Genomic DNA, 18,231 nt, shown 5'->3' on the forward strand with positions numbered 1-18,231 from the left:
GGCAAAGGCATCAATGGCATGGTTGAAGAAAATGGATGATGTGCTAACCAAAGATTTTGATGTTGTGACGAACAACTTCAGCTTAATTGTTTGTTGCTTCCATTCTTCTCTTTCTTCACTTTTATTGTACTTTTTGCAATAGAATCATGCACATCCTTTTTGTTATGATTGATCCTCTTGGGAACCCATGCCATGTTCTTCTGTCTCAGCTCTTGTGCACTAAGATTTTGTAATTCCCTCTTTTGCTAATACGATAAACCGAGTGGGCATCTCGGCTGTGATTCTGTTTTGACCAATGGAAATTCCTTTTTGGCCTTGTGCACTTTCAACTTCTTTTCTTCATATTTGGCACTTTGACTGTCAATAATTGGTTGCTTCGTCTCATTGCCTTTAGTAGCCAATGTCAACACTTTAATTGGCTCTTTTCATTTGAGATCAAATATGAAGTTGCACTCTTATGACCATCTCTTTTAACACGGTAAACTTGCTTGACCACCTCTTTCTTCTTCTTTGAGCTCTGGACCGATTCCTTATGTTTGAAACGGTCTTTAACATGTAATTGTTCAAATGTTGATCTTCTCGGAGCTGCATAATATTGATGAGATGGTCTAAAATATGATGAAGAATGTGCCCTTGTATCATACCTGCCCCATGATGGATATGGATCTACATGAGCATAGGGAGGCATCCATGGCATTGGCATTGGCGGCCCAAAATAAGGATATGAATATGTTGCATTAAAATTCCTACTTTGCCAATACCGATCCTCAAATTTGCGCCTTGGGGGTGATCTTGGTTTGTTTGCATGATTTGGTTGATAAGCATTCTTCTCTTCACTCTTCTTTTGATATTTTCCAATAGTTCAGCGAAGGTGATTTTTGGTCTCTTACACTTGCGCTTATTTCGGCCTTTGTTTTCTTTTGGTTTGCTTTCATCGATCATTGGATTTGCTTGTTGCCCCCCAGTCCTTGGCGTCTCCATTGTAGCTTCGATGGAATTTTCGCCCTCAAGATTATGTTAACTATGGTTTTCAACAACTTCTTTACTTGAAAGCTTGATACCATCACCTGCAGTTTTTACCTTCTCTTTAAATGAACCGGCTTGAAGCAGCCGATGCAAAAACTTTCTGCCATCGGGACCAATCGGAATAGACTGATCATCTCTTGGTGTCTCAACAAATTTTAATCGTCCTTTATCAATGGCTGATTGAACTATTTGACGAAACATGTGGTAGTCCTCAAAATTATGCTTGGACGAATCATGCAACTTACAATACATTTGTCCTTGGATAGATGGCTTGACATGGTGATCAAGAATTCTAATGTAATTATTTTTCAACAATAAATCAAAGATTTGATCACACATGTTTGAATCGAAGGTATACCTTTTGTTTTCTAGCCGATCTTGTTGTGAGAACGGCTTTGGAGTTAAGCAAACCAATGGTTCAGATTTGGCATCTTCCCATTCGGCTATGAATTCTCTTTCGCATACTTTTTCCGATGTCCTTAAATAAGAAACTATACTAGCATCAGTTTTCCCAAAAGATTTTAACCTTGGCTTTAAATTTCTGAAATCAAAGTAGTTAGAACATACACGTCTCAGTTGAGACCATGCGTAAGCCAAGCATGAAGCAAGCAAAGCTACCAAATTAGATATGAATTTTAAATAAAGCAATGGGAAAAGCTTTGGCTACAGTAATAAGTCACTATCGATCTCATTCAATGGTACAATATATTAGCCGATGTGCTTAGTAACAATTTTATTGCTAACAAGTAAATTGCCCTTCTTCATTGGTCTTTGAAAATTACTTATTAGAATTTTCCTAATAGATGCATCAACAATAAAGTTGTGACCAAATATGAAAAATAGGTAAATTAATTGCTAGACATACCTCTTCAAATATGTTTGGAGAGCATGATGATGGTGTGACTTGAAGAATATCTTGCTCCGCCTTCGGATAGCTCCCCAACGCCTTGTCATCATCATTCTCTTTGTTTCGTGCATCGTTAGTTTGAATATCTTCGTCCACCAAACTTTCTTTGGCTACTTGTTCTTGTTCTTGAAGCTCATCAATTTCTATGGCACGAAACTCATAGGGCAGGAAGTAGGTTCCATTAACTTCAGAAAAATCAAGTATGGTTGTCTTGTTATACTTCCCATGCCCTTTCTCAACAATGTTTGCCTCTTTGGATTTGATGGATTCGGAATCTTTACAACTTGATTCGGATTTTTCAACTGAAGCACCCTTAGTTTCCGAATCATCATTCTTTTAACCAGTTATATCAATTGGCAACACTTCTTTTCTTTGAGCTAATTCCCTATTAATTCTCTCTTGGCGAAGTACTTGCACCCTATCACGCAAAGCTTTAACTCCCCTCTTAATCTCAGCCCGCTCTAGATTAGTTTGCCTCCCAATGCTTTTAGAATCTTTCGGCAATGAAGTATTAGTGTTTCCGAAATTTTGCAGTTATGTAGGGGGTGTATAATTGTAGGGGGGCATAGTAATTTAAAAAAATTTCCTACGCACACGCATGATCATGGTGATGCATAGCAACGAGAGGGGAGAGTGTTGTCTACGTACCCTCGTAGACCGGCAATGGAAGCGTTGACACAACGTAGAGGAAGTAGTCGTACGTCTTATCGATCCGACCGATCCAAGTACCGAACGTACGGCACCTCCGAGTTCTGCACACATTCAACTCGGTGAAGTCCCTCGAGCTTCGATCCAGCAAAACATTGAGGGAGAGTTTCGTTAGCACGACGGCGTGATGACGGTGATGATGTTCTACCGACGCAGGGCTTCGCCTAAGCACCGCTATGATATGACCGAGGTGGAATATGGTGGAAGGGGGCACCGCACACGGCTAAGGAACGATCATGAAGATCAACTTGTGTGTCATGGGGTGCCCCCTTGCCCCCGTATATAAAGGAGGGAGAGGGGGAGGTGCGGCCGGCCCTAGGGGTGCGCCTGGAGGAGTCCTACTCCCACCGGGAGTAGGACTCCCCCCTCTTGCCTTGTTGGAAAAGGAAGGGGGAAGGGAGAAAGAGGAAAGGGGGGCGCCGCCTCCCCCTTCCTTGTCCTATTCAGACTAGGGGGGGAGGGGGCGCGTGGCCTGCCCTAGCCGGCCCTCCTCTTCTCCCTTATGGCCCATGTAGGCCCAATAATCCCCGGGGGTGTTCCGGTAACCCCCGATACTCCGGTAAAATCCCGATTTCACCCGGAACGTTTCCGATATCCAAATATAGGCTTCCAATATATCAATCTTTATGTCTCAACCATTTCGAGACTCCTCGTCGTGTCTGTGATCACATCCGGGACTCCGAACAACCTTCGATACATCAAAACACAAAAACCCTAATTACGATCGTCACCGAACTTTAAGCGTGCGGACCCTACGGGTTCGAGAACTATGTAGACATGACCAAGACACGTCTCCGGTAAATAACCAATAGCGGAACCTGGATGCTCATATTGGCTCCTACATATTCTACGAAGATCTTTATCGGTTAGACCGCATAACAACATACGTTGTTCCCTTTGTCATTGGTATGTTAATTGCCCGAGATTCGATCATCGGTATCTTAATACCTAGTTCAATCTCGTTACCGGCAATTCTCTTTACTAATTCCGTAATACATCATCCGACAACTAACTTATTAGTTGCAATGCTTGCAAGGCTTGAGTGATGTGCATTACCGAGAGGGCCCAGAGATACCTCTCCGAAAATCGGAGTGACAAATCCTAATCTCAAAATACGCCAACCCAACAAGTACCTTCGGAGACACCTGTAGAGCACCTTTATAATCACTCAGTTATGTTGTGACGTTTGGTAGCACACAAAGTGTTCCTCTGGTAAACGGGAGTTGCATAATCTCATTGTCATAGGAACATGTATAAGTTATGAAGAAAGCAATAGCAACAAACTAAACGATCAAGTGCTAAGCTAACGGAATGGGTCAAGTCAATCACATCATTCTCCTAATGATGTGATCCCGTTAATCAAATGACAACTCATGTCTATGGTTAGGAAACATAACCATCTTCGATCAACGAGCTAGTCAAGTAGAGGCATACTAGTGACACTCTGTTTGTCTATGTATTCACACATGTATTATGTTTCTGATTAATACAATTCTAGCATGAATAATAAACATTTATCATGATATAAGGAAATAAATAATAACTTTATTATTGCCTCTAGGGCATATTTCCTTCAGCCTCCCACTTGCACTAGAGTCAATAATCTAGATTACACAGTAATGATTCTAACACCCATGGAGCCTTGGTGCTGATCATGTTTTGCTCGTGGAAGAGGCTTAGTCAACGGGTCTGCAACATTCAGATCCATATGTATCTTGCAAATTTCTATGTCTCCCACTTGGACTAAATCCTGAATGGAATTGAAGCATCTCTTGATGTGCTTGGTTCTCTTGTGAAATCTGGATTCCTTCGCCAAGGCAATTGCACCAGTATTGTCACAAAAGATTTTCATTGGACCCGATGCACTAGGTATGACACCTAGATCGGATATGAACTCCTTCATCCAGACTCCTTCATTTGCTGCTTCTGAAGCAGCTATGTACTCCGCTTCACATGTAGATCCCGCCACGACGCTTTGTTTAGAACTGCACCAACTGACAGCTCCACCGTTCGGTATAAACACGTATCCGGTTTGCGATTTAGAATTGTCCGGATCAGTGTCAAAGCTTGCATCAACGTAACCATTTACGATGAGCTCTTTGTCACCTCCATATATGAGAAACATATCCTTAGTCCTTTTTAGGTATTTCAGGATGTTCTTGACTGCTGTCCAGTGATCCACTCTTGGATTACTTTTCTACCTCCCTACTAGACTTATAGCAAGGCACACATCAGGTCTAGTACGCAACATTGCATACATGATAGAGCCTATGGCTGAAGCATAGGGAACATCTTTCATTTTCTCTCTATCTTCTGCGGTGGTCGGACATTGAGTCTTACTCAACTTCACACCTTGTAACATAGGCAAGAACCCTTTCTTTGCTTGATCCATTTTGAACTTCTTCAAAACTTTGTCAAGGTATGTGCTTTGTGAAAGTCCAATTAAGCGTCTTGATCTATCTCTATAGATCTTAATGCCCGATATGTAAGAAGCTTCACCGAGGTCTTTCATTGAAAAACTCTTATTAAAGGATCCCTTTATGCTATCCAGAAATTCTATATCATTTCCAATCAATAATATGTCATCCACATATAATATCAGAAATGCTACAGAGCTCCCATTCACTTTCTTGTAAATACAGGCTTCTCCAAAAGTCTGTACAAAACCAAATGCTTTGATCACACTATCAAAGTGTTTATTCCAACTCCGAGAGGCTTGCACCAGTCCATAAATGGATCGCTGGAGCTTGCACACTTTGTTAGCTCCCTTTGGATCGACAAAACCTTCTGGTTGCATCATATACAACTCTTCTTCCAGAAATCCATTCAGGAATGCAGTTTTGACATCCATTTGCCAAATTTCATAATCATAAAATGCAGCAATTGCTTACATGATTCGAACAGACTTAAGCATCGCTACGGGTGAGAAGGTATCATCGTAGTCAATCCCTTGAACTTGTCGAAAACCTTTCGCCACAAGTCGAGCTTTGTAGACAGTAACATTACCGTCAGCGTCAGTCTTCTTCTTGAAGATCCATTTATTCTCAATTGCTTGCCTATCAACGGGCAAGTCAACCAAAGTCCACACTTTGTTCTCATACATGGATCCCATCTCAGATTTCATGGCTCCTAGCCATTTTGTGGAATCTAGGCTCACCATCGCTTCTTCATAGTTCGTAGGTTCATCATGATCTAGTAGCATGACTTCCAGAACAGGATTACCATACCACTCTGGTGTGGATCTTACTCTGGTTGATCTACGAGGTTCGGTAGTAACTTGATCTGAAGTTTCATGATCATTATCATTAGCTTCTTCACTAATTGGTGTAGGTGTCACAGAAACCGGTTTCTGTGATGTACTACTTTCCAATAAGGGAGAAGGTACAGTTACCTCATCAAGTTCTACTTTTCTCCCACTCACTTCTTTCCAGAGAAACTCCTTCTCTAGAAAGGATCCATTCTTAGCAACGAAAGTCTTGCCTTCGGATCTGTGATCGAAGCTGTACCCAACAGTTTCCTTTGGGTATCCTATGAAGACACATTTCTCCGATTTGGGTTCAAGATTATCAGGTTGAAGTTTTTTCACATAAGCATCGCAGCCCCAAACTTTCAGAAACGACAACTTTGGTTTCTTGCCAAACCACAGTTCATAAGGTGTCGTCTCAAGGATTTCGATGGTGCCCTATTTAACATGAATGCAGCCGTCTCTAAAGCATAACCCCAAAACGATAGCGGTAAATCTGTAAGAGACATCATAGATCGCACCATATCTAGTAAAGTACAATTTCGATGTTCGGACACACCATTACGCTGTGGTGTTCCGGGTGGTGTGAGTTGCGAAACTATTCCGCATTGTTTCAAATGTAGACCAAACTCATAACTCAAATATTCTCCTCCACGATCAGATCGTAGAAACTTTATTTTCTTGTTACGATGATTTTCAACTTCACTCTGAAATTCTTTGAACTTTTCAAATGTTTCAGACTTATGTTTCATTAAGTAGATATACCCATATCTGCTTAAATCATCTGTGAAGGTGAGAAAATAACGATATCCGCCATGAGCCTCAATATTCATCGGACCACATACATCTGTATGTATGATTTCCAACAAATCCGTTGCTCCTTCCATAGTACCGAAGAACGGCATTTTAGTCATCTTGCCCATGAGGCACGGATCTCAAGTACCAAGTGATTCATAATCAAGTGATTCCAAAAGTCCATCAGTATGGAGTTTCTTCATGCGCTTTACACCGATATGACCTGAATGGCAGTGCCACAAATAAGTTGCACTATCATTATCAACTCTGCATCTTTTGGCTTCAACATTATGAATATGTGTATCACTACTATCGAGATTCATCAAAAATAGACCACTCTTCAAGGGTGCATGACCATAACAAATATTACTCATATAAATAGAACAAACATTATTCTCTGATTTAAATGAATAACCGTCTCGCATCAAACAAGATCCAGATATAATGTTCATGCTCAACGCTGGCACCAAATAACAATTATTTAGGTCTAAAACTAATCCCGAAGGTAGATGTAGAGGTAGCGTGCCGACTGCGATCCCATCGACTTTGGAACCATTTCCCATGCGCATCGTCACCTCGTCCTTTGCCAGTGTTCGCTTAATCCGTAGTCTCTGTTTCGAGTTGCAAATGTTAGCAACAGAACCAGTATCAAATACCCAGGTGCTACTGCGAGCTCTAGTAAGGTACACATCAATAACATGTATATCACATATACCTTTGTTCACTTTGCCATCCTTCTTATCCGCCAAATACTTGGGGCAGTTCCGCTTCCAGTGTCCAGTCTGCTTGCAGTAGAAGCACTCAGTTTCAGGCATAGGTCCAGATTTTGGTTTCTTCTCCTGAGCAACAACTTGCTTACTGTTCTTCTTGAAGTTACCCTTCTTCTTCCCTTTGCCCTTTTTATTGAAACTGGCAGTCTTATTGACCATCAACACTTGATGCTCCTTCTTGATTTCTACCTCCGCAACCTTTAGCATTGCGAAGAGCTCGGGAATTGTCTTATCCATCCCTTGCATGTTATAGTTCGTCACGAAGCTCTTGTAGCTTGGTGGCAGTGATTGAAGAACTCTGTCAATAACACTATCAACAGGAAGATTAACCCCCAGTTGAGTCAAGTGATTATGATACCCAGACATTGTGAGTATATGTTCACTGACAGAATTATTCTCATCCATCTTGCAGCTATAGAATTTATTAGAGACTTCATATCTCTCAATCCAGGCATTTGCTTGAAATATTAACTTCAACTCCTGGAACATCTCATATGCTCCATGACGTTCAAAACGTCGTTGAAGTCCCGATTCTAAGCCGTAAAGCATGGCACACTGAACTATCGAGTAGTCATCAGCTTTGCTCTGCCAGATGTTCATAACATCTGGTGTTGCTCCAGCAGTAGGCCTGGCACCTAGCGGTGCTTCTAGGACGTAATTCTTCTGTGCAGCAATGAGGATAATCCTCAAGTTACGGACCCACTCCATGTAATTGCTACCATCATCTTTCAACTTTGCTTTCTCAAGGAACGCATTAAAATTCAACGGAACAATAGCACGGGCCATCTATCTACAAACATAGACAAGCAAGATACTATCAGGTACTAAGTTCATGATAAATTTAAGTTCAATTAATCATATTACTTAAGAACTCCCACTTAGAAAGACATCCCTCTAATCTTCTAAGTGATCACGTGATACAAATCAACGAAACCATAACCGATCATCACGTGAAATGGAGTAGCTTTCAATGGTGAACATCAATATGTTGATGATATCTACTATATGATTCACGCTCGACCTTTCGGTCTCATTGTTCCGAGGTCATATCTGCATATGCTAGGCTCGTCAAGTTTAACCTGAGTATTCTGCTTGTGCAAAACTGGCTTGCACCCATTGTAGATGGACGTAGAGCTTATCACACCCGATCATCATGTGGTGTCTGGGCACGACGAACTTTGGCAACGGTGCATACTCAGGGAGAACACTTTTATCTTGAAATTAAGTGAGAGATCATCTTATAATGCTACCGTCAATCAAAGCAAGATAAGATGCATAAAAGATAAACATCACATGCAATCAATATAAGAGATATGATATGGCCATCATCATCTTGTGCTTATGATCTCCATCTCCGAAGCACCATCATGATCAACATCGTCACCGGCGTGACACCTTGACCACCATCGTAGCATCGTTGTCGTCTCGCCAATCTTATGCTTCCACGACTATCGCTACCGCTTAGTGATAAAGTAAAGCATTACATCGCAATTGCATTGCATACAATAAAGCGACAAACATATGGCTCCTGCCAGTTGCCGATAACTCGGTTACAAAACTTGATCATCTCATACAATAAAATTTAGCATCATGTCTTGACCATATCACATCACAACATGCCCTGCAAAAACAAGTTACACGCCCTCTACTTTGTTGTTGCAAGTTTTACGTGGCTGCTACGGGCTTAGCAAGAACCGTTCTTACCTACGCTTCAAAACCACAACGATAGTTTGTCAAGTTGGTGCTGTTTTAACCTTCGCAAGGACGTCAGCCACCTATGCTGACACCCGCCACACTCGGTTCAAAGCCACACTCGGTTCAACTAAAGTTAGAGAAACTGACACCCGCCAGCCACCTATGTGCAAAGCACGTCAGTAGAACCAGTCTCGCGTAAGCGTACGCGTAATGTTAGTCCGGGCCGCTTCATCCAACAATACCGCCGAACCAAAGTATGACATGCTAGTAAGCAGTATGACTTATATCGCCCACAACTCACTTGTGTTCTACTCATGCATATAACATCAACGCATAAAACCTGGCTCTGATACCACTGTAGGGGAACGTAGTAATTTAAAAAAAATTCTACGCACATGCAAGATCATGGTGATGCATAGCAACGAGAGGGGAAAGTGTTGTCTACGTACCCTCATAGACCGGCAACGGAAGCGTTGACACAACGTAGAGGAAGTAGTCATACGTCTTCCCGATCCGACCGATCCAAGTACCGACCGTACGGCACCTCCGAGTTCTGCACACATTCAACTCAGTGACGTCCCTCGAGCTCCGATCCAGCAAAATGTTGAGGGAGAGTTCCATCAGCACGATGGTGTGATGACGGTGATGATGTTCTACCGACGCAGGGCTTCGCCTAAGCACCGCTACGATATGACCGAGGTGGAATATTGTGGAAGGGGGCACCGCACACGGCTAAGGAATGATCACGAAGATCAACTTGTGTGTCATGGGGTGCCCCCTTGCCCCCGTATATAAAGGAGGGAGAGGGGGAGGTGCGGCCGGCCCTAGGGGTGCGCCGTGAGCTGTCCTACTCCCACATGGAGTAGGACTCCCCCCTCTTGCCTTGTTGGAAAAGGAAGGGGGAAGGAAGAAAGTGGAAAGGGCCCCCTTCCTTGTCCTATTCGGACTAGGGGGGAGGGGGTGTGCGGCCTGCCCTGGCCGGCCCTCCTCTTCTCCCTTATGGCCCATGTAGGCCCAATAACCCCCGGGGGGGTTCCAGTAACCCCCCGGTACTCCGGTAAAATCCCGATTTCACCCGGAACGTTTCCGATATCCAAATATAGGCTTCCAATATATAAATCTTTATGTCTCGACCATTTCGAGACTCCTCGTCATGTCCGTGATCACATCTGGGACTCCGAACAACCTTTGGTACATCAAAACGCAAAAACCCTAGTTACGATCGTCACCGAACTTTAAGAGTGCGGACCCTACGGGTTCGAGAACTATGTAGACATGACCGAGACACGTCTCCGGTCAATAACCAATAGCGGAACCTGGATGCTCATATTGGCTCCTACATATTCTACGAAGATCTTTATCGGTTAGACCACATAACAACATATGTTGTTCCCTTTGTCATCAGTATGTTACTTGCCCAAGATTCGATCGTCGGTATCTTAATACCTAGTTCAATCTCTTTACCGGCAAGTCTCTTTACTCATTCCGTAATACATCATCCCGCAACTAACTTATTAGTTGCAATGCTTGCAAGGCTTGAGTGATGTGCATTATAGAGAGGGCCTAGAGATACCTCTCCGACAATCGGAGTGACAAATCCTAATTTCGAAATACGCCAACCCAACAAGTACCTTCGGAGACACCTGTAGAGCACCTTTATAATCACTCAGTTATGTTGTGACGTTTGGTAGCACACAAAGTGTTCCTTCGGTAAACGAGAGTTGCATAATCTCATAGTCATAGGAACATGTATAAGTTATGAAGAAAGCAATAACAACAAACTAAACGATCAAGTGCTAAGCTAACGGAATGGGTCAAGTCAATCACATCATTCTCCTAATGATGTGATCCCGTTAATCAAATGACAACTCATGTCTATGGTTAGGAAACATAACCATCTTCGATCAACGAGCTAGTCAAGTAGAGGCATACTAGTGACACTCTGTTTGTCTATGTATTCACACATGTATTATGTTTCCGGTTAATACAATTCTAGCATGAATAATAAACATTTATCATGATATAAGGAAATAAATAATAACTTTATTATTGCCTCTAGGGCATATTTCCTTCAATAATATGCTGCGATACTAGGTGGAGGTGTATGCACTGTTGTATAACCATATGCTCTTTCGCCAATTCTATCAATGCATGTAGTTTCATCTTCTTGCAAAACTCTAGCCTTTATTGCAGCATAATCAGGAAACAACCCCTTTTCATATTGTTGAAGGCAAAGAACACTAATTTTCTTGTTCTGTGCCCAGCTCTTTTTAACGCATCCACAAGCACTTCTGGAAGGGATTGCTCCAAAATACTTTCAGATTCTTTTGGCAATGATTCGTGAGTGTTGCCAAAATTCTCGAATTGCGTAGAGTATGCATTATATGCTACAGTATTTGATGACGGCACATGTGTTCCTGTAAAATTTTCACTTATTCGGCTATGACCATGAAGATGCGGGGCCGAATTATGAACATCTACAGTTGCATACGGTGCTGAAAAATTACTAAAATGAGGTGTAGCATATGATGGTTGAGAGTAACTGGCCGAATAGCTAGTAGTAGCATGGCCAATTCTCCCATCCATCAGCAAGGTTGGATTCACATACTGCAAATTAGTTGCCAATGAATAAAAAGGTGAAACACTTTCTTCTATGCAATTGGAAATTTTAACATGAGGTGTTTCAAATTGATTAACCGAACCCATCATGTTGTTCATCGGCATATGGATTTGTGGGGTTTCCGATGCATGAGAGTTAGGATACATATGTTGTATGTTACTAGTATCATAAGAAGTTGAAACATGTAAATTACTTTGAATCGGCCTATGCACGTAATTAGATGCCTAATTGAAAAAACTAGGGCTGGCCGATAGAGTATAATCATTGAATGATCTAGTAACATCATATGCATTATTTGCATCTACAGTAGGGAATTGGGTATTCATATTACCTTTGTAGATTGCAAACCCTAGATGACGATCTCTTCGTAGCAAGAACGGGCCGGAGACCGTTCAAAGCTTCGTCCCCAGCAGAGTCATCAAAAAGTGTGTTCGCACACGAACACGTCACCGTGTACCTCCAACGTCGAGGGTGATGCACCGCAGCTCACGTCGAAGGAGATCCGACAGGCAGTGCGATACGCAGGACAACGGCAGACGGTTTTGTAGACCCGAAGCCCCGCATGCCCGGGAGGGACCCCATCAGGGCTCGCGGCGGCTATGGGCTGCTCCAGGTCGATTCACTCGCCCCTAGAGCCTCGCGGATCCGCAGCCCTCCAGCATGAAGAACTAGCGAAGAACGAGGAAGAAGAAGAACTAGGGTTAAGGAGAAAAGATAAAAGATAAAAAGTGGTAGATGATTTGATCGATTGTGTGTTGTTTCAATCGGCCGTCACCCCAACATATATAAGAGGCGGCTGGACTTCCCGTACAAGCAAAAGATTCATCTAGGCTTTCCTTACAAGAAAATTACATCAATTCATGTCCAAAACCCTAGTCAAATTCGGATTGGTTTATCCGAACTTTCCAAAACTGTTCGGTTTAAACTAGCTGTACCTTGCAAGTCTTTTTTGCAGTGGTAAACAACCTTGGATGGAAACGAGCCCAAAAGCAATCTTGACCGTTTGGACGAGACGAACAACTTTCATGTTGAACGTTTCTTCATCAGAGGTCATCTCGAAGGTCAAATCGCTCGTGCAAGACAGCTAATTATTCACGCACCACATCAGACATACCCACATATGTGTCTGGTTCCGGGCGTCATATTTTTTCTCACTGGAGGGTTGCGTTGTGCGGGCTCTAACTTTTTCATATGACCTCGGATTGATATGATCTTTATAACAAAATCGATCGTTTCGACGAGACGAAGAGTCGAAGACAATCCGTGTAGAAACATTTCTCATATGAGGCCATCTTGGGGGCGTAATCAGCCGAATAGTGTTCTGAATATAAAATCTGAGTACTTCAAACACAACTTTGGCCTTAGAGATGAAACCGGATGGCTATGGCCCAAATATGAAAGTTTCTATTTTTGACGATATGGTACTTTCTCACTTTGAGCACTTCTCAATTTGAGACCATCTTAATTAAGTTCTTGGCCGTGTCAAAATCTGCTGTCAACAGTTGCGCCATGTTGTTGGCCCCCACGACCCACATGAACGGTTGCTGGTGGCGAGCAGGTCGTGGGCCAGCTCCTCCATTGGACTAGTCTGCGCTATATCGTCCCGACAGGTGTGCCCCACATGTCGGTTTCCCTGTTTTCCCGGCCATATTCGAGAGTCAGTGCTTCGCGTTGCGCATTAGGCCTTTCACTATGTTTGCCAAGCGAGACAACTTATTCTTTATTTGAGCCGTTCAAGTATAATCATGTGGCATTTGCTTATTTCTCATTCCTCTCCAACCCTCTTCTCCATCGATCATGTCGCCCTCCGGTCGAGTCCATCCTCACGGATGCCTCATTTGAACATTCCGCCGAGTATCATTCGCATGTGGGCCTAGACCATGCTTGTATTTCCAATGTTTTGTAATTTGTCCGACATGCATACAAACAAATGGTTCGTTTAAAGTTTCACTTTGCCTCCACTACGTGTCGCTTCGCGTCTTAGTTTTGACATCCCATTCGGTTCATGCCTCGAGACATGTTGACGAGATCGATTGATGTTCAGAGATCAATTGTGTGTCGTGCCAGGAGATAAAGGTTTGGTCTGTTTCTAGGATAGAAATGACCCGTGGGGGGGTCTATGGGGATCAGAGGGAGTATATTGTACGTTCATAAGCGAAACGAACGTGTTGTACCCACCCTAGTCCTCTTTCAATCAATCTCCGGACCCCGAGATGAAATCGAGAGAGAAAAAGTGGGGGGCATGTGTGATACCTAAGGTGGATTCAAAATGATGAACCGGTGATCATAGCATCCACAAATCATATATAAAAGGTATTCAATGTTTGTTTCGTTTTTGAACGTACAATATACTCCATCCTATCCTTTCTAGTTTACATATAAGTTTTATGTGTAGTCAAAGTATCTCTACTTTGATCAAAAAAGTATCAACATTCAACAACGCCCAATCAATATTGTTAGATTCGTAAGTACTCCTAGATTTGTACTCGAGATGGTTTCCAATTTGTTTTCAACCACGTGAATGTGCTTGTTCTCACGCATGCTCTTCCTACTAGGATTTCGCCACGCATAGCCAGTCCAATAATAACTCTTTTAAGCTCCCTGTCCAATAGTACTAGTGGAGTACTGACAACATCTGTACTAGAGTATGCAGTGCTCATAGTAGTACTCCCTCCTTCCATTTGTATAGGGCCTATATGGAGGAGAGAGATGTGAAAAAGTAAGGGGAGTCTGCTTTGTGTAAGTTGCATGTCATATATTGTTACTCTAACATTTGGTCAAAGTTAGCCTCGAAAAACGCATTAGGCCCTGTATAGTAAATGGAAGGAGGGAGTAGTAGTGGAAGTGGATCCTCTGACGTAGGTATCCCTGACTTACCCTCCCTTTTGGTCACTTACTGGCGGACCCCATGCTTGCTAGGCCCCGCATGTCAGTTACTCAATGGGTTCGGCCACGTCAGGGTATCCTCATCCGTAGTATACTCCCTCTGTTTTTATTTGCTCCACATAAAACGGAGGGAGTGGTAGTAAAATGACGCGGGCGGGGGAGGGGGAGGGACATCGGTTTGCTCTCAACTGCGGTCCCACAAGCGAGCGAAAACGCAAGATGAAGCGCCTTCCATTCGGTGAGCGACGTGGAGGGTCCAGCTTGCCGGGCTGCAACGCGAACGCGACAAGAGCGATATACAGTCAAAACCGATTGACCGGTCGTCACTGGAACCACTATTCACACCAGAACCTTCGCTGCTCAGCCTACGCCAGCCACTGCCCTAAATCTCCAGCCCCTTCCCCCACCTTTCGATCCCCTAGCCCGCATCGAGCGTCCCCTAGTTCACCGGAAAGCCATGGTGAGCCGCAAGATCACGTACTACAAGATGCTGATGCTGGAGCGCCGCGCAGAAATCACAGCGGCAGTCCGCGCCACAGACCTCCGTTCCCAAGCTCGCTTTGCGGTGGGCCAATCCCCGAGTTCTCTGGAGCCAAGCTACGACTAGGAGTAAGCCGATCCAATGTTCATGGCGGAGGTCGCGGCGCAGAAGGACCCCGATGGGTATGAGACGATGGGTGTCGACTTCGTGCCGGTGTCCGAGTCCCCCATGGTGCAGGCGGACCAGCGGTTCAACATGGCGATACTAAAGGAGGACCAGGAGGCAGAGGCTCAACTCGACGCGGAGCGCGTGCATGCCGCTGCCATCGAGGCTCTCTTGTAGGCGGAACCGGATGTCATGGATGTGAACTGGGCAGCGGAGGCTCAACTTGAGGCAGAGCGCGCGGATGCCGCTGCCATCGAGGCCCTCCTGCAGGCGGAACCGGACGTCCTAGACTTGAACCGAACGGTAGAGGCTCAACTCGATGCGGATTGGAGTGCGCGGATGCCGCTCTCATCGTGGCCCTCCTGCAGGCAAAACCGGACGTCCTCGACTTGAACCGGGCGGTGGAGGCTCGACTCGACGCGGAGCGCGTAGATGTTGCTGCCATCGAGGCCCTCCTGCAGGCGGAATCAGACGTCCTTGACTTGAACCTGGCGGTGCTCTCGTCCGTGAAGAGCGCCCGCATGCTCCGCGTGAATGAGTAGCTAGAGGCCGAGGACAACCACGGTGCAGAGACACACGTCAGCAACTACGGCTGGTTCACGCCGGATGCCAAAGATGACAAGGCCGTCTCGTTCCGTGAGCAGTGATAGTTTTTCTTTATGTTGTTGTTTTTATGGATCTTTTGCTATGTAAAACATATATTGTTATGCAAGTCACCTAACTTGGGTCAGTCTACCATTTCAGGCGGTTGGATGAATATCCTACGTCTCCTGACCCTTGTTCCTCACCTCTTCTTCTTCCCCAACAGACCACCGCACGGGCCGTACGGATACTTCCCAACATGCGGTTGGATAAACATACTCTATGAACGAAAATCATGTGTCAGCGGTAGGATGGCTGAGTTTGGTTTGTTCACATGCGGCAACACGTGTCAGTGAGGGTGCGTTCCCTTGGTTGGGTTTGCGGCGTGCAGCAGCGACCGTGTGAGGGTGTGGTGCGGCCGTGACAGCCGTGCCCAAGTGTACCTCCTTTTCATTTTGAAAACTTTAGGCAAGATTGGCAAAAATGTGTGGCGAAGTATGGCAATGCAAGGCCTAGACCCAAACAGGATAAGTACATACTAGGAGTACTAGTGTTAAAAAAGAAAGACGGGGTTTTCCTTCGCGGGATTAATCGATACAAATCCTTGTTTCACGTGTCAATTAATACATATTTTTTCTTCAAAGCCCAAAGAGCTAATCATCTCACTCCTCATCGCTTGATTAATGCAGCGCCATTCAAACCAACCTTCTCACTTCCGCATGCATGCAGAGGATATTAATGTCCTTGGTTGCTAGTATACTCACTCCGTTCTTTTTTAGTTTGCGTATAACTCGGCGCACGCATACCAAGCAAACCACCCCGTGCATTATTTTGGACAATTTTACCCCTGCATGCAAGGACCTAGAGAAATGTATGGCTCTCAATACGCATGGAGTCATTGGCTCCTTTTCCTTGATTCCTGCTTGAGTCTTCTCGGATTCTCCGCAAGCGCGCTTCCCCTGCCTCTTATATGCATGCTGCATGCATGCGTTTGGTCTGTCATCACTCCCAGGCTGCATGCACAGCTATAAAGCAAGGGTAAAAAAACCCATCAATTTTGCCTCAATTAGTGTTAGTGGCCTTTTTCAAATTGTAATTTTGATATACAGGCCTTGTGTACAAAAAAATGAAGGTAGTAACTATTATATTTAACTTCCTTCCCCATTGCGGTGACGTCGACGATATCTCGAACGTTGTGGTTTGGCGAAGTGCATTCGACGGAGAAAACCATTGAGGGAGACCACGGTAAGTCGTTCGCAAGTGTCGCCTGCAAGCCAAGACAACCGCCTTATTTGCATCCAGGAAGTCCGTTGAATGAAAGTACGCGTAAATGTACTAGTACTACTGGTACACAATAGCGTCGTCCATCCAGCTTAGTGTGGTGAGATGGTTTCTCGAAGAAGACGATGGAGAAGCGGAGTCAGCGAAGAGTGAACTGATGGTTGCTTCATCCGTGCTTTGTGATTTGACACCTCACTACTTTGTGATTTGTGATAGAAGGGACAGGGGAGTAGACTCTGTGCTCTATAATGTACATGCGCCCAAGCACGGGAGAAAGAGGAGAGACGTTGCATTTTTCTATTCCTTCAATCAATCAATCAGGGTGCTTCGGTTCCATCCTTTTGGCTTTGGCAACACTGTCCACAATGGTTCCCACGATGCCAAAAGCTATTTTCACATTTGGCTACACATTGTGGATGCCCTTAACCTTACCACTTGGTTTTGCTCTTGTGTGCTATCTATACAAATCTCAATTATATTGATCTAAAAAATTATAGAATCAAGATTAGTAAAAAGGAGGTGATTTTGCCGTGTGGATGGCCAGGGAGGTTTCTTATTTTTAAAAGACGTTGTCCTGGCGGTTTGCTAACATGCGGTCCCACGTGTCAGTGCTTTACCAAGCCGATCCATGTCCCACATGACGCAGAACAACAGCAGAAGCAACACGTGGTTAACTTGAAGAAGATGAGGGAGAAGCGGATTCAGCAACGAGTGAAATGATGGTTGCTTCGTCCCTCCAACTTCTTTTTTTAGAAAATTACTTTGTCCCTCCAACTTAACTACGAGAAAGGTGCAGCTTTGTGATTTGACGCCTCATTGCTCATTACTACGCCGGCGCCATGACTGGGTGCTTCACCCCGGCTGCTCTGCACTGTATTCCAGTATGGCACGTGGACCCGGTAGCTTGATGTCCCACATGTTGGCAAAAGGGACTAGAAGATTTATGGAAGAGAGCGCTCCACTCTTACGACGGAGGAGTACACGACACGACGGCCCAGTGAACCGTCACTTGTACTGTATAGTACTATAGTTTTGCTGTTTCGCACGATCCATCGATACAAACCCGATTAA

This window comes from Triticum urartu, chromosome 3 (assembly GCF_003073215.2).
Source record: "Triticum urartu cultivar G1812 chromosome 3, Tu2.1, whole genome shotgun sequence".
Classification (NCBI taxonomy): Eukaryota; Viridiplantae; Streptophyta; class Magnoliopsida; order Poales; family Poaceae; genus Triticum; species Triticum urartu.